Below are 15,106 nucleotides of genomic sequence, written 5' to 3' on the forward strand. Positions count from 1 at the left end.
ACGTAGAGAGAGACTGTCTTGAGGTTGGTTCAGGGCAAATAAGTCATTTTTAGCTTATCGATCTTTAAGGAGAAATGTCGGACCTAGTGCTGAAGGCCTGACATGACACGGAAACCGGACTTCCGGCTGGCTGCAGTTACTGGGCATGGCCTGGGAACTGAGTCCTGAAGGGAAGAGTACGCGCATTCCTTATAAAGAGCCTGAGGGTGGCTCTTTATACACACACACACACACACACACACATATGTATGTAGGTTCTTCCAACTCCCAAATCCTATAATTTCACAATTTAATTCTCTATCAATGTCCAAATATTTGGTGAGGATTTGATACACCGTTAACATAATTCTATGTTTAAACCTGATACAGAAGACATTTCTCAATCACTAAATACTTTTCTCAATAAACATGCTACATCTCCTTAGAAATATATATTACGTATCTGTTGAATAGTCAAAGGGATGGACTTGCAAAAGCTGCAGTGGAAGGCCAAAAGCTCTCAACCATCTCCTCGTCCCCTTTCCTCTTGCAGAATACACCCTGGACAGCTTCAGTTCGAGGTTTCTCAGGAGAGGCCACGTGGCAGATTTCTGCACCAGAAAACGTAAGTGGAAACTTCTGCCCAGTCCTTCCCTTCTTCATGCTCAGAGGGCAGAGCTGGGGAAAGAAGTACTTGCACCACCAAGCCAAATGACAAAGGAAGGCCTACGTGACCAGGACAGTGGAGAGTGGGAGACAGTAGGAGTCTCACGACGGCCTTTGCTGAGCTGCTGCACCAGCCCCAGGATGCCCTCCCCCTGGGCTTCTTGCATAACTTGTGTGAAACTTTTATATACCTTTCTAGTGAAGCCAAGAAAGCAGGGATTCAGAGTATTCTATTATTTTAGCTGAACACACATCTTGGCTGCAAGAGGTTAAGTGAGTCATGCTTAAATAATTTCAAGAAGACCTTGGATAACAAAGTTATATGGGTTTTTGTTTGTTTGCTCTAAGGCCGATATCTTCCAGCACCTATAAATCCTCCTAGGGTGGATAAAGTAGGGAAGATTTCTCAATGTGTTTGGCCATATACCTCCTACTCCTCCCTCTTTTTTTTTTTTTTTTAACAGCTTGATTGAGATATAACTCAATGCTACATAAATTCACCCATTAAAGTGTACGGATCAGTGTTTTTTTATGTTCAGAGAGTTGCACAACCATCACCATGATCTACTTTTAGAACATTCTACTATCCCTAAAAGAAACCCAAGAACTCCTCGGTTTTCTTAACATCCTAAAGAAGGTGTTTTCATAATGTACTTTAATTACATGGCAAATAATTCTATTTTTACAGAAGTATCTACTTTTAAAAATGAGCATCGTCTTTTCAAGTTGGCAACATGAACTTGGCAAGAAATACAATTAAGCTGATATCTAAATTTATACCTTTGGTATCCTCACATCTATCACAAAGTAGGACCAAAACAAATTCCACTGCCACAAATTAGAGTCGTTATATGACTGATGAGACTGATTTCTAAGCATTTGCCTATTGGGATGTAATTAGATTAGTATTAAATGGAGTCAAAGCACATTCAAAAAGAGATTCCGATAAGAGGATGGATGACCTGTTCTGTTTTGTTTTTCCTCTTATGAATAGTTCCCCAAGCAGATTTGTGAAGAGAAAGTTCCTTTTGGCTCTCCTCTTTCACACTCGGTTAGTAAGGATATAGCTGCTGTAACAAACACATCCAGATCCCAGCGGCTGAGAAAGAACAGCCCTAAGAGGAGTGGGCAGGTAGGAGGGTTCACACCTTCTGCTGTAAGGAGTCATCCAGAGCCGCTGGTTTCTTCCACCATTGCACACCGCTGTTGCCTGGGTGTGTCATCAAAACCGGCTGTTATGAACAGAACTGTGTTCCTCCCCAAATTTGTATGTCGAAGCTCTAATCCCGAATGTGACTGTATTTGGAGATAGGGCCCAGAAAGAGGTCATAAAGATTCAAGGAGGTCGTAAGAATGGAGCCTTAATCCCACAGGACTGGGGGCCTCACACAAGGAGGAAGAGACAGCAGAGGTCTCTTTCCATGTGTGCACAGAGGAAGGGCCATTCGAGGACTCAGTGAGAAGGCACCATTCTGGTGAGAGGCCTCACCAGAAACCGGGCCTGATGGCCCCTAGATCTTAGACTTCTAGCTTCTGGAGCTGGTAAAAAAAATCTTTTTCTTTGATGTAAGCCACCCACTCTGTGGTATTTTGTTATGGCGGCCCTAGCAGACTAATACCCTAGATAACTAGCAGCACGTCCTCATTCTTGTACACAGGAAGGAGAAAAGAGACATGGTGGAAAATAAGCAGCTTCCTTTTAAGGATATGATATAGAAATCGCAAATATTATCTCTGCTAACTTCTCCTTGTCCAGTATTTAGACACATGAGCAGGCCTAGCCATAAGGAAGGTTAGAAAATATCTAATGGGTTACCCTGCTTCCTGCTAAAACTCAATGTGTGTGTGTGTGTGCACGCACGTGCGTGTGCGTGTTACTTCTAACTAAAAGGCAGAAGCGGGGACGTACCCTGGGGACCTAGTAGTCTCTGCAACAATCTTCTTCCCAGTTGTAGCATCTCTTTCAGAGGTACCTCTTGGGGACTCAAAAGCTTCCCAACAAATGACTTTGTAGAACCAGCTTGTCGACGGTACCCTATATTCCTATCTTTGATATTTGATCCAGCTCTTCAAAGTTTTTTGCAATCCTGTTTCATTCCTCAGCTCTATGTTCTTAGAGAGTGATAATCTTACTAATTTATACTAAAATATTAATAGGTGATAAATTAGTGGCTACTGCGTAACAATGCTCCCAAATAACTTCTTTTCTTTTTAATATAAACCTTTAGGAACTGCTAAATCTTAACCTAAACGGGTAAAATTCTACATATAAAGTTTCAGATCCTCATGCAGATAGATAAGGAAGAAATTTGGGGCCAGTGTTCTTTTCAGTCTCACTGAGATACTGCAGAAGTCGTTGCCTGTGCTTAGGATTTACTCCTTAGTTAAAGATAAAACAATGACTAGCATTATCTTAAAGTCTTATTTTTTAACCAATTGTCCCCTTCCCCCTCCCATTTATTCTGTTGAAAGGAGGATTCTTCTTGCACACTTGTATCTATCCTACATTCAGAAAGACTCCATAACATCAAGACATGGCAAAGAACTGCATGCTCTAAGGAGAGATCTAAGAGAACCCAGCTAGCTTATGACCTAGCCAGGGTATCTTCCTTTAGTAAGAAAGATGTGTTGGCTACGGACTATGCCAAGGCGCCAGCCGTACCTAGAGCCATGAGAAAGACAGATCTGGACCCTGTCTTCATGGTGCCTAGAGATTTGCAGAAACTATAATCATGAGCTAGTTTGTGTCTCTGCATTTACAAGAAATTAACTCCTGTCTCCAGCAAGTTGTGCTGTTGAGAGTAAAAGGGGGAGAACCCAGAACATTACAGTGAATACATGTGTTTTCTCTATCTCTATGCTCATGTTCCTCCTCTTTAAAGGCTGCTTTCTGTGTCCTGTCAGTGACCGTACCCAGGTCCAGGGGAACACTAACAAGTCTGCCCTGATCTCAGATACCCTCAGCCTGCTGTCATGCTTTGTGATTCCTTTGTAGTCACTGTACTCTTAGTGGACAAGTGAAAACATCTAGCATGTAGCAGATGCGAATGAGGACAGGATCTTCAGAACCGATAATCTTTAATTAAAAGCATAACACTCTCTAGGTTTACGTCTCAGGACCACATAACACGTAAAGTATTTTGATAATGAATTTCAGCTGGTACTCCCTCTCTCTATAATGGCTCTTCTTGGATAGAAGCCAAATGGAATAAAGTTGTACCAAATTTGATCCTGTACCAGGAGGTATTATCATTAAGCTTTAATATATACAATTCAGCTTATGCATTTCTATCAGGAGAGCCAAAATTAATTTAATTTTATGAGGGTCAAGGGACAATTGCTGTGTGTGCGTGTGAGGGGGCTCAGGATGATGGGGTTCAGCTTCCCTGCCGTCGAGCACATCAGCAGTGATGATGTTCGGTTTCCTAATCCACCGAGAAGAGGAATAGGAGGTCATCCGACAGGAAGGCGTGAGTGAGGGCACGGGACAGTGGGGCTCTACCAAAGCTCCTTGCGGCTGGGCTGCTCCTTCCCACAACAGCCTAGTCTGGGCGCCAGCCCATTTTTTTTCTGTAAATGGCCAAACAATAAATACTGGAGGTTTTGTGCACCGTAAGAACACCGTTACAACTACTCAACTGGGCCTCTGTAATGAGAAGAGAGTTACAGACAAAACATGAAAGAATGAATGACTCTGGATATGTGCCAAGAAAATGGGATTTATGTACATGGGAATCTGAATTTTAGGTAACGTTAGTACGTCATATAATATTATTCTTCCTTTGATTTTTGTTTTCAACCATTTATAAATGTAAAAACTGTCTTTGTTCATAGGGCAAAGCCAAGTCCTGGCCTGGTTCTTCATTCAGTGAGAAACTGCTGAGTGACCCCATGTGCCATGCAGTGTTCTCAGAGCTAGGATCTCTGCAGCGAACAAACAAAAAAGCCTCCCTGGCTGAACACAGCTTACATTCTACATTTGTCCGCTGTCATCGCTTATCTGGAAAAGAGTCACTATAATGATGATGGGTGCAAGTCTAAGGCCCTGTTAGAAAACTTAACAGTCACACGCTCAGAGGGCCGTAAGTGAAGTTAACATTCTGCCAGTTCAATGGCAAGCATGTTCTTTGTACATACGTTTATGATAATCCTTCTTGCATTATATTACATCTCCTTTATTCCTCATCCCTAGCACGGTGCCTGGCACAGAAGAGACGTTTAGTACCACATTTAAATAGCTCACATGTGCTGTTAGCATTATTTCACGTACTAAGGAAAAAACTGTTGCCAATTAACCATAAGATGGTTATCCTTGGGAGAGGCACTCACATTTCAGAGATGTTAAAATGTGAAAGAAATGTGAGACTTAGACTCTGGAATAGGGTAAATGTTTCCTAGCTAAATTGTTCTCCATCCTGATTCATTCTGAAAATGTAGAATACGAATTTGTAAGGAGGTGCAGGAAGAGTCAAAATCCCCACCACGGGCTGGCTGCTTGAAAACGGTCATGTGACAGTGGTCTGCCCACACTCCCGTGACTCTGCATTTGTGGGCTGAAGATGCTCCCTCCCTCCTGAAAGGCCTCCTTGCTCTCCCCGCAGGTTCCTGGGCTGCCTCTCCCGTAGCCTTGCCTCCTTCTCGCCAGTCTGGTGGTGAGTGGTGCAGAAACGTTTTAATTAATGGTGAACTTCTCCAAGTTGAAGTGCAAACAATTACAGCTCAATTTTACTTTCGGCCTCATTTTCGGCATTTCCATTCTCTCCTCCCTCCCCATTAGATGACTCCGTTTCACAGTCTGTAAAGCTGGCTAATGGCTCTGCTTGCAGAAGAGAGGGCATTGTTTCTCTCTCCTGCAATTAAAAGCTGCAGAGTGACAAAGCCAGAACTCTCCGGCTCAACATCTCTGGGGGAGTCCTTCCAAAAGGTGGACACCTCACTCTTCTCTAGCTGGGGCATGATTTCTTTTTCCAAGAAGGGATCAAGTCTTCTCCCTAACAACTGTTTGCACACAAGACTCCAAGAAAGTTCATAGCACACATCACAAATACATCTGATATGTAAGTGAAGTGATCTGTAGCACTGCTAATTAGACCTAAATTCTTGATTTACTATTTATAAAACAAAATTGATTATTACTTCATCAACAACATTTAAAGCATCATTAAGAGAGGTCTGCTCCAGCAGCCTCAGGTTAAATTTTTTAACAAGCACTTTAGTTGCTAATCTGTGTTATTGCCAACATATGTAAACTTCCTAATGCTAATTGCATTCAGCTGTGAATCAAACAATGTCTAATTCTCTTCAGGATTAATTATGCACATGTGCTGCCTGCATTCCTAAACACGGTTCTCATAAATAATAAGAGATATATCTAAGCAGATGGGATTTTTCCAACTAAACGATCTGTTTATCATGAATAAAACAAATGACACATTCTAGACTTCAAATGCAGAGTCACTGCAACTTCACATATTTTTAGCATTAATAATTACCCCACAATTGTTTGTGTGAACACATTTTTGAACAATTGAGCAGCAAACCATGTTTGCTCACAAGCTATATTTATCTCTTACCACATTTAAAAATTTTTTTGAACTGAGAACTGGGAACAGAGTAGTTATTTCATGCGCTGACTGGGTAAAGATAATTGTACGCTGTGAAGATTCAACTTCTATGATCCTCAGCGAGTTATTTTTAAATGGACTTCGTAATTAAACGGATACAGTGTTATACGGTCTTCTTACTTTAGAGAACAGAACATGTTTGTGGGCATCTTTTCTGGCGTTGCAATTTCTAGAATCATTTCAATAGTTCCATTCAGTTCTTTGTTCATGCAACAAAGATAATTTTGAAAGAAAATGTATGAAAAAGAAAAGAAACATAGGAAAATGTATAGAATTGTTGCTAATCTATTCTACTTTGTTGGGGTTCTGTTCACTTGTATAGTATACCCATAGTATATTCATAGTAATATGAACCAATGTTGTATTGGCATGCCTTGGCATTCCAGAAAAAATAAGAATATTTTCCTTTGAGGAGGGAAATCCGTAACAACTTTTTCTAAGTGGAGTTGAACACTTCATACCAATTCCACGACTGTCCTTCCTCTCTATCCTTTTTATCCCATAGTGACCAAAATTTATGTCTTGTCCATGACCATTTTTCCTGGATTTTGTTAGGTAGCTAAGCTAGTTGATAAATGATTTAAACTACGGCTCTAAAGAATATAAGTGTACATATACCTTATAATACAGAAAGACCTGAGTTTGAATTCTGTTTCTACTACCTAACAGCTCTGTGAACTTACAAGTTATTTAGCCTCACTATGAAATTTATTTTCTTCACCTCTGAAAGATGACAACACCTCCCTTTTGGTTCATGTGAGGATTTTTCGAAACCTTCACAGTTTCTAGGCATAGCAGGCAGAAGATGCTCAGCTAATAGGAATTCTTTCCCTTTTTCTTGTCCTTCCCCAACATACCATTTACCTCTTAGCATTCAAATGCTGAGCCTTCACAAAAAGGGGACACATGGAACGTTCAGTGGGAGACAGACTTAGCAGGAGCAGGCTTTTCTGGAACTTCTCAACCTCACCCACGTCCATCATTTACCTACGTGGCCTATAAAAAACCCTTCCTTGTCCTAAATTATATAATTCTTACTTAGCTTAATCACAGTACATGCGCTGTTTAAAAGCACAGACTCTGTGATTATACCAGTGAAATAATATAACCCTGCCATGGTTTTCACAGGAACACTTAAAAACATGACCTATGAGATGTAGTAATAAATTAAAACATTGGATCAAATATTAATTCAAGCTGGCAAACCTGGTAACCTAGGTTATTTGACTGTGGCAGTGACTATTTCAAGCTCTTACAATCATACAAGCCAAGGCCCTCCCTTCTGGTTTTATGAAGAAATCCTAGGATTCTAGTCTCCTGTTGCTGGTTAGGAGGTGATGGTGTGAATGTGGTTAACGGCAGACGGAGAATGTAGAGGGAAGTGTTCTCTGGCACAAAATGCTTTGTCTCAAATATTTCACTGGGAGACATTCTCGCCTCTTCCCTTTACATCCCTTGAACTGCCCTGGAACCCATCTCTCACCTCCATCCTCCGAGTGAGGTACAGTCTTCTTGCTCTCATTCAACATTCGACTCATCTAGATTAGGTGGAAACTGCGCAGATTCTTCAAGTATCGGAAAAGGTTTTATCCTTCTTTAATCAAATTTTTAGATTGAGAATTCAATTGGATACTAGAAAATCAGAACTAAAAGCAAAGCAAAAATAAAACAAAACAAACAAAACTCTGGTTTTAGTCCTGCCAATAACTTCCTTTGCCTGCTGATATTTTCAGCACAATTAGTATTTTTGTTACACAATAACTGAGGCATTTGTGATACTGAGACATAAATGAAAGCGCAATTATATCCAACAGCTGCATTTCCCAAGCCAGGGAAATAGGTATTTGAGGTGGTTTCCCATCAAGTTAAAACTAAAATGGTTATTGAACTTCACCGTGTCTCAGTCTCCTCATCTGTAAAATGGAGACAAAACTAGTAAATATCTTATAAGATAATTTGGAGGATTAAATAAAATAATAATTGTAAAATGCTTAGAACAGTGCCTAGCAGTAAGTGCTTAATGCTTGTTTTCTTCTATTTTTGTCATTAAGAACTTAAAATTCAACCAACCCAAACTCTCCAACACATTTTTGACCTTAATATGCCTTTCTTATTAATCATGGATTTGAGTAAATCATCTAAGAAGTAAATAATGCACAGGGATTTCAAAAAGTCTGTCCTTAAAACTGACAAGCATCCAAAAATGCAAAAGGAAGAAAAGGAATAAAACACTGGATTAATGAAGGAAATGGTGCTATTGGAGACTCTGGTGGCTGCCCATTGTATCTGCCCCGGGCACTGAGCCCAAGGGTGTTTTTATGGCTCCCCCCGCTTCACTTTTCTCTGGGCTCATGCCCACATGTAAATGCAAGCATCACTCCATTCTCCTCCCCATTAGTGTCTTTCCAGACTTGATAAGGATATTCATGCTGTTCCCGAGGGTTTAATAATTGCCAAAAGATGCATTAAATGATAAAACTGATGGTGAAGTACTTTAAGTCACTAAATTCTCTTTCTAACAATTAATTTCATATCCTTCCAAAAACAATTTTAACTGCTTGGCACACAGCATATGGTACTTAATATTATACTGACATTTAAACAAGTCTAAATTTGCTAGTTTCATTAACTAGCTTTACGCTAAAATTTATTTGATTTCTAAAATGTATGTTTGGCAGCGAATGCGCTATCTTATATAATGTAAAGGATACATGGGTAGGAGGCTGTAGTCCAAACATGTTCAATATCTTGCTAATGGATGTTAGAGAAATTTCCTCTGCTCAGTATCAAAATTTTAAGTCTGGGACCTTGAAAGTGAAGTGAACTTAGATGAATAAACAAAGTCATTTCTATACAGTTTATTTGAAATATAAAAAGGAAAAGCAGAGAGAATTGCCTGTACACCTTTAGTTTTAACTATCAAAAATATTGCCCTGTTGCTCAGAGGTATTAGTAAACTTTTATACGTGAGGTCCCAGCTTAAAAATAATGACGCTAAAATGAAACACAATAAGGAAAATTATTATCAGTGTCATCTGTCATCAGATAAATATATATTTTCCTTTATCTTCATAAATGGACTGTATCCTCTGATTTCTAAGGTTTCTTCTGGTTTAGAAGTCTACCATTCCTAGTTCTTCTAAGATTTTGAATTCGCATATACATTTATTTTGGTCATTTATTTAATTATCCTAATTATTCTAAATACTTAATTAGAAAGATGAAAAATATTCATCACAGGGCTGCATTATGACTTTTGTGAGCCCTAGGAAATTGTCTTCCTGGGCACCTTCCTCCATTAAAAATTCATATGAAAAATCATATTTTACAGTTGTGCTTATATAAAGCTGAATACAACCAGATCATGTATTAAAACATTTTCTTCTACCTAAAAGTTTATTTTTTAATTCTTATTTAATTTTCATTAAATTTTTATTCTTAACAATTTTTATGAATTTTTATTCTTAATGATTTTATGGACCCTTAAATTATCGTAAGTTCTAGCCACTGTCTATTCTAATGAGTGAGTTGGCCCTGATTCATCTACTCAGTGTATCTTCTGGCTCCCAACTCATCTAGGGTGGTGCTTCTCAAATTTTAATCTGCATGAAAAGCAGAGAAATACTGTTAAAATGCAGATTCTGATTCAGTAAGTATGGGGTGGGTCATGAGATTTTACATTTCTGACAAGTTCCCAGGTTATGCTAAAGCTGCTGGTCCATGGACCACACTTTTTAGAGTAACAAGGTGCTAGCAAATAGTTATAATCACCATGCCCGGGCCCTCCATACATCCATACATTGTTCTTCAGCATCTATGCTTTCTTTAGGTGCTGCCTTGTAACCACTGGTCATATTTTTCACAGGCATGCAAGAAGATCCTACTGCCTGCTTCACACACATCTGTTTACCTACTGACATAGACTCACACCCAGATGCATACCTGTATCTGAATCTGTGTCTGGAAGAAGGTATGCCCATATATTAGCAGAAATCATTTATTTGTGGTGGAAACCTAGATGATATCTAATGTTATCTGTATAGTTCACTGTTTACCAACCCTTTTCACTGAGCATGTGCCAATTTTCTAAATAAAATATTTTTTATCATAAGTGGTTAGAAATAATATATACTACAAACATATCCATGAAAAGAAAGTAACATGAATCAGTCAAGGTATGATATACAAAATGTCATTTTGGTGATCTTGTGGGAAGAGATGGGGAAAATGAAACCTGGCTATTAGGAAGTAAAATGATATTTTAATATAAAAGTATATGAAATAGAACTCACAGTTTTGCATTTACTACAATGAAAGCCAATTAAGTTTTAAAAACATATTCTTTTAATAGACTATGTGATTTTCCAGATTATGATTTATCTTTTCACCTCCTGTGACAATACATTCTAAACACTTACTAGAATTGCTAAATCTTGCTTTTTGGTGAGTGAATAAATACATAAAAAGTCTATTTACTTTAATATTTTTAGCAATGACCAACATAATCAATAATGAGAAAATCCAAGAAAATGGCTGAAAATTCAGGGTCTATTACACAGGCTGCTATCATAACTTGAAAGACACCTACCAACGCTATTCATTCCGACTCTTAAATATCATTGGCACTTAAACTTTAAAAAATGTGTCTTTGGGGATCTACAACACTATCCAAAAGTTCACTTTTATAATTTTTTTTAGAAGTTAAAACATTGCTCATGAAATATGTTCAGTTTATCTGAATAACAGAAAGTAGTATTACTTCACTTTTTCCACGAAATCTTAATGGACATTCTTTTTATCACTTCAATTTATTATAAAGTGGTGATTTTTTTCCCTCCAAAAACTCATATTTTAACTTACAGTACGTGAATATTTTTTTCTGAGTCTTTCTCTGATCATCCATCAGGCTTTGATAGTTATAAATGCTAGCTTAAATCCAAAGGATTTGAACAGAAAAGAAAATAAAAATCCGTAGTTTGAGATTGGACAAATGTATTTTGCTTGGCAGTCAGGATCTCATATAACTGAATAATACAGTATGTCATCGCAACATAACAAATACAGTATATGTGTGTGTGTATATATATATATAATCTTTGAAGTTTTAATGTTCTCTTTGTGCTATACCTTTTAAAATTTTATTTATAACCAGTATATGACATATAAACAATGGAAAGCTTTCAAAGTTGAATTCATTACAGGTATTAAATGCACCCATAATTATACCTTTCTCCATTCACTTGAGGTGACCTGTTATTTGGCACTTTTTGGATGGAAATATTCTTATTCAATTCATGGAATGTTTTCAACTATATTAGTGCAATACGTAGTAACTGCCTTATCCAGACATATAATTCTTACAGAAATACTGGAATGGAACTCCATGAAATTAATATTCTGTGTTTCCCCTGCAGACCCTTAGAAAGAGGAATTTTATACGATTTTTGCAGAAACCTGATATAAGCCTGTATAACTTAAGGATCACATTCAGGTTATTTCCCATAATTACTTAGCACTAGGCCAACACCCTGTATACAATGCCATATTTATTTTAGGTGAACTATAGTTTTGAGGTTTTATAATTTCTTTGTGTAATGTGTATATTTAGAAAATATATACATGCGGTTGACAGACGTTGTAACTGTCCCTGCTATACAATATAGCCATTGAGCCTTTGTCTCTGAATCATATAAACATAATCTTATGAACTGTTCTAAACTCAGGAAACAGATTACTTTATCCCGTATTTCAAATTTAAAAATTTTCATGGCAGTATGCATATATACAATATTTATACATGTTAAAGAGTTTCATAATTGCCTATGTCAGTCTGTCTAAATTAATTTATTCATGTATTTCCCCTGAAAGGCTTCACAACTGGTCCTTTGGTGGTGAGAAACATGATGTCATGGAGAACCAGTGACCTAACCACTAAGCAAAGAATCACATCTCGAAAATTAAAGCATTTAGGGAGGCAGTGATATTTTTAATTATGTAAAATTTGAAATATAAAAAGAATATATGAAACATATATGTGAGTTATGAAGCACAGTAAGAAAAGATCCCGTGATTCTATCATATAACCTAAGAACTAGAATATTATTAAAGGTGTTTGTCTATTCATATGTTCCCATTCCTTTTCCTCCCCTAGAGGTAATCGCTATATTGAATTTTGTGCTTACCGAATCCTTTTAAAAATAGGTTCATCACAACAAAATGTGTTACTTAGATTTGGTTGCTTTTCAGTTTTACAAAAATGATATACTACATGATCATTAGTTTTCAGTGGTACAGAGTAGGGACTGGCCACCAAAGCCATGGGCCAAATCTGACCCTGAGTCAAATGTTGTATGGTCTAGTTTTTCCACAATGGCAAGAAGACCTGGCAGAACATCTCGTGCGCCTTACTGTCTGAAACAAAGCCTCCAATAATCACTTCAATTATCAGAGATTAGTAATTTGAAGATTGCATCATAAATCTCTAAAGCACTAAAAATTCCTCCTAAATTTTAAAGGACTAAAATCAAATTGTTTCAAACTTATTATCTTAGTCAGCTAGAGCTGCCCTAACAAAATGCAAAAGACTATTTGGCTTAAGCAGCAGATGTTTATTATCTTACAGTTTTGGAGGCTAGAAGTCCAAGATCAAGGTGCCAGCATGGTTGGTTTCTGTTAAAAGCTTTCTTCCTGGCTTGTAGATGCCTGCTTTCTTGCTGTGTCCTCACCTGGTGGCAGATGAGGGAGGCAGGAAAGCGAGGAGGCAGGGAGAGGGAGAGAGGAAGAGGAGGAGGGGGAGGAGGGAAAGAGAGAGGGGGTGAAAGGGTGAGCTCTGTGTCTCTTACCATTAGGGCACTAAGCTTGTCATGAGGGCCCCACCCTCAAGACTTCATCTAAACCTAGTTACCTCCCAAAGGCCTTATTTCCAAAACTCATAACATTTGGGGGTTAGGGCTTCAACATATGAATTTCGGGGAATATAATTCAGTCCACAGCACTATGTTTGAATTTTGTATTTTAAATTCAATACATATATATAATATATAAATATATATCTAAAATTATAATATGTAATTACATACCTAATGATGATGAACCAAGCAATGCAATATATCTGAACTTCCATGGCTGGTCTCCCTTTGAACATTCAGAACCACAAATCAATACACCCTATTTCATGAAGCATTTCTCACAACACTGAAGTCATGACTGACTCTGCTATGGTTGAGCAGATGCAATCTTTAAAATACAGCTGTTGGTGTTGCATATTTTTGTTTCACGTAAAAGCAGAACCAACTACGCTCAGGATCACATAGTTTTGTCATGAGTCACATAACCTATCCCCTCTCACAGCCTTTTTATCACTCCATTCCTCACCTTCTCTACTAAGTACTTAAGATTTCCTAAAATAACAACTCTTTTCTGAAACACCCTCTAAATTTATAAATTCTTTCCTCTGTTCATTCAGTTTCCTTTGACCAAGTCATTCGTTTCACAGTATATACTCCAGGAACACTAAAAGGTATATGTTGTATAAACATGTTTTATTTGTATTTCTCAACTATAAATTCCCCTTGTTATCTTTCTGCAATGTGCAATTTAATTGATTAATTGCTGGGCCTCACTCCCAGCATTTCTCATGCAGAAGGTCTGAGGTGGAACCTAAACATTTGTATTTCTAGTAAGTTCCCAGGTGATGCTAATGTTGCCGGTCTGGGGTCCACACTTTAAGAACTACTAATTAAAGTATTTTTAGCCCTTCCCAAATCCAAAGGACGTCCTTGGAATAATCCAGGTCATGGAAAGCTAAACCAGATTATTTTGACTGGTATGTAGGCTTATGCCAGCAGGCCGTACTGAAACATTTTTAAAAAGTCATGGAGAACCTGTCTTTAGATTTATTATAAAGATGCTGGTAGCACATGGTACGCATTAAGTGGCTGCTTTTATACCTTGGCATAAAAGCATTGTTCACTATCCTACACGGGTTCTTTCTGCACGTGAAAACCTTCATTTTTTCTGCAATTGTGTGTTAAGTAATTGACCATGTTTCCGTCTTTGGGTTGACTCTTAGGAAGCTCAGAGGCAAATCTGTAGCCAGTTTCTAAAAAGTCATGTAAGGAATTAAATTATTTGTGCATTAATTTTATACTTGGCTCTATCTTCTATTATTTATCCTGATTCTTCCTACCCTCCTATCAACTCCCTTTTATTTTTATGTTTTTCCTTTTTGTGTCCTTATGGGTTGCTTATTTTGGAAGAGAGGAGTGGTAAAGGTTATGAAGTAAGCGACCAGCTTAGCCATCACAGATAAATGCATGACAACACAGATGACGTCAAAAGAAGTTAAGATGAGGTTCAAATAAATTCCACTGAGTATAACATAGAGAATTTGGGGATCTCTTATATTTTCCCTGGAGTGTTACCCTTATTACTTGGTTAGAGTCCCACTATTCTTCAACAGGGAGGTTTGCGGTATTTCATTGCTAACTGAGGCTTACCGTGAGTTTCACAGAGCATAAGCTGGGATTGCTTTCCCGGAGAACACAGCCCACCAGGTCCAGGATTCTCTCTTCTGCAAGGAAATGGGGGGAGAGTACCTCATAAATCTGAGTGATTCTGCTTCCTGTTATACATCTGGAATGTTGTATTTATTACTATACAGAAAACTGAAAAAAAAAGGTGGAATACTATTCACGGTAGATTACTTTTACTTGTTCAACTATACGGTGTTTAATTAGCAGGGGGAAATGCTGCCAAAGCAAATGAGGAGGGGCCTGTTTTCTGCTGTTGTTGTTCAAGGTCTTTTTGCTCACGTGTCAGTGAAATATTCCCCATAT

The 15,106-nt window shown here is 38.0% G+C and overlaps 1 long non-coding RNA gene across 1 annotated transcript; it reads right to left on the minus strand.

Annotated features, from left to right (window-relative positions):
• Positions 1–12,968: 12,968 nt before the first annotated feature.
• Positions 12,969–14,814, minus strand: LOC118021003. Its single transcript, XR_004682075.1, has 3 exons — positions 14,768–14,814; positions 13,349–13,403; positions 12,969–12,994 (listed from the first exon to the last, which is right to left on the minus strand). It is a non-coding gene; the product is annotated as an uncharacterized LOC118021003 (long non-coding RNA).
• Between the last annotated feature and the right edge of the window lie 292 nt (positions 14,815–15,106).

The sequence above is a fragment of the Mirounga leonina genome, unplaced genomic scaffold (genome assembly GCF_011800145.1).
Source record: "Mirounga leonina isolate KUSES-001 unplaced genomic scaffold, KU_Mleo_1.0 Mir_174, whole genome shotgun sequence".
NCBI classification, from domain to species: Eukaryota; Metazoa; Chordata; class Mammalia; order Carnivora; family Phocidae; genus Mirounga; species Mirounga leonina.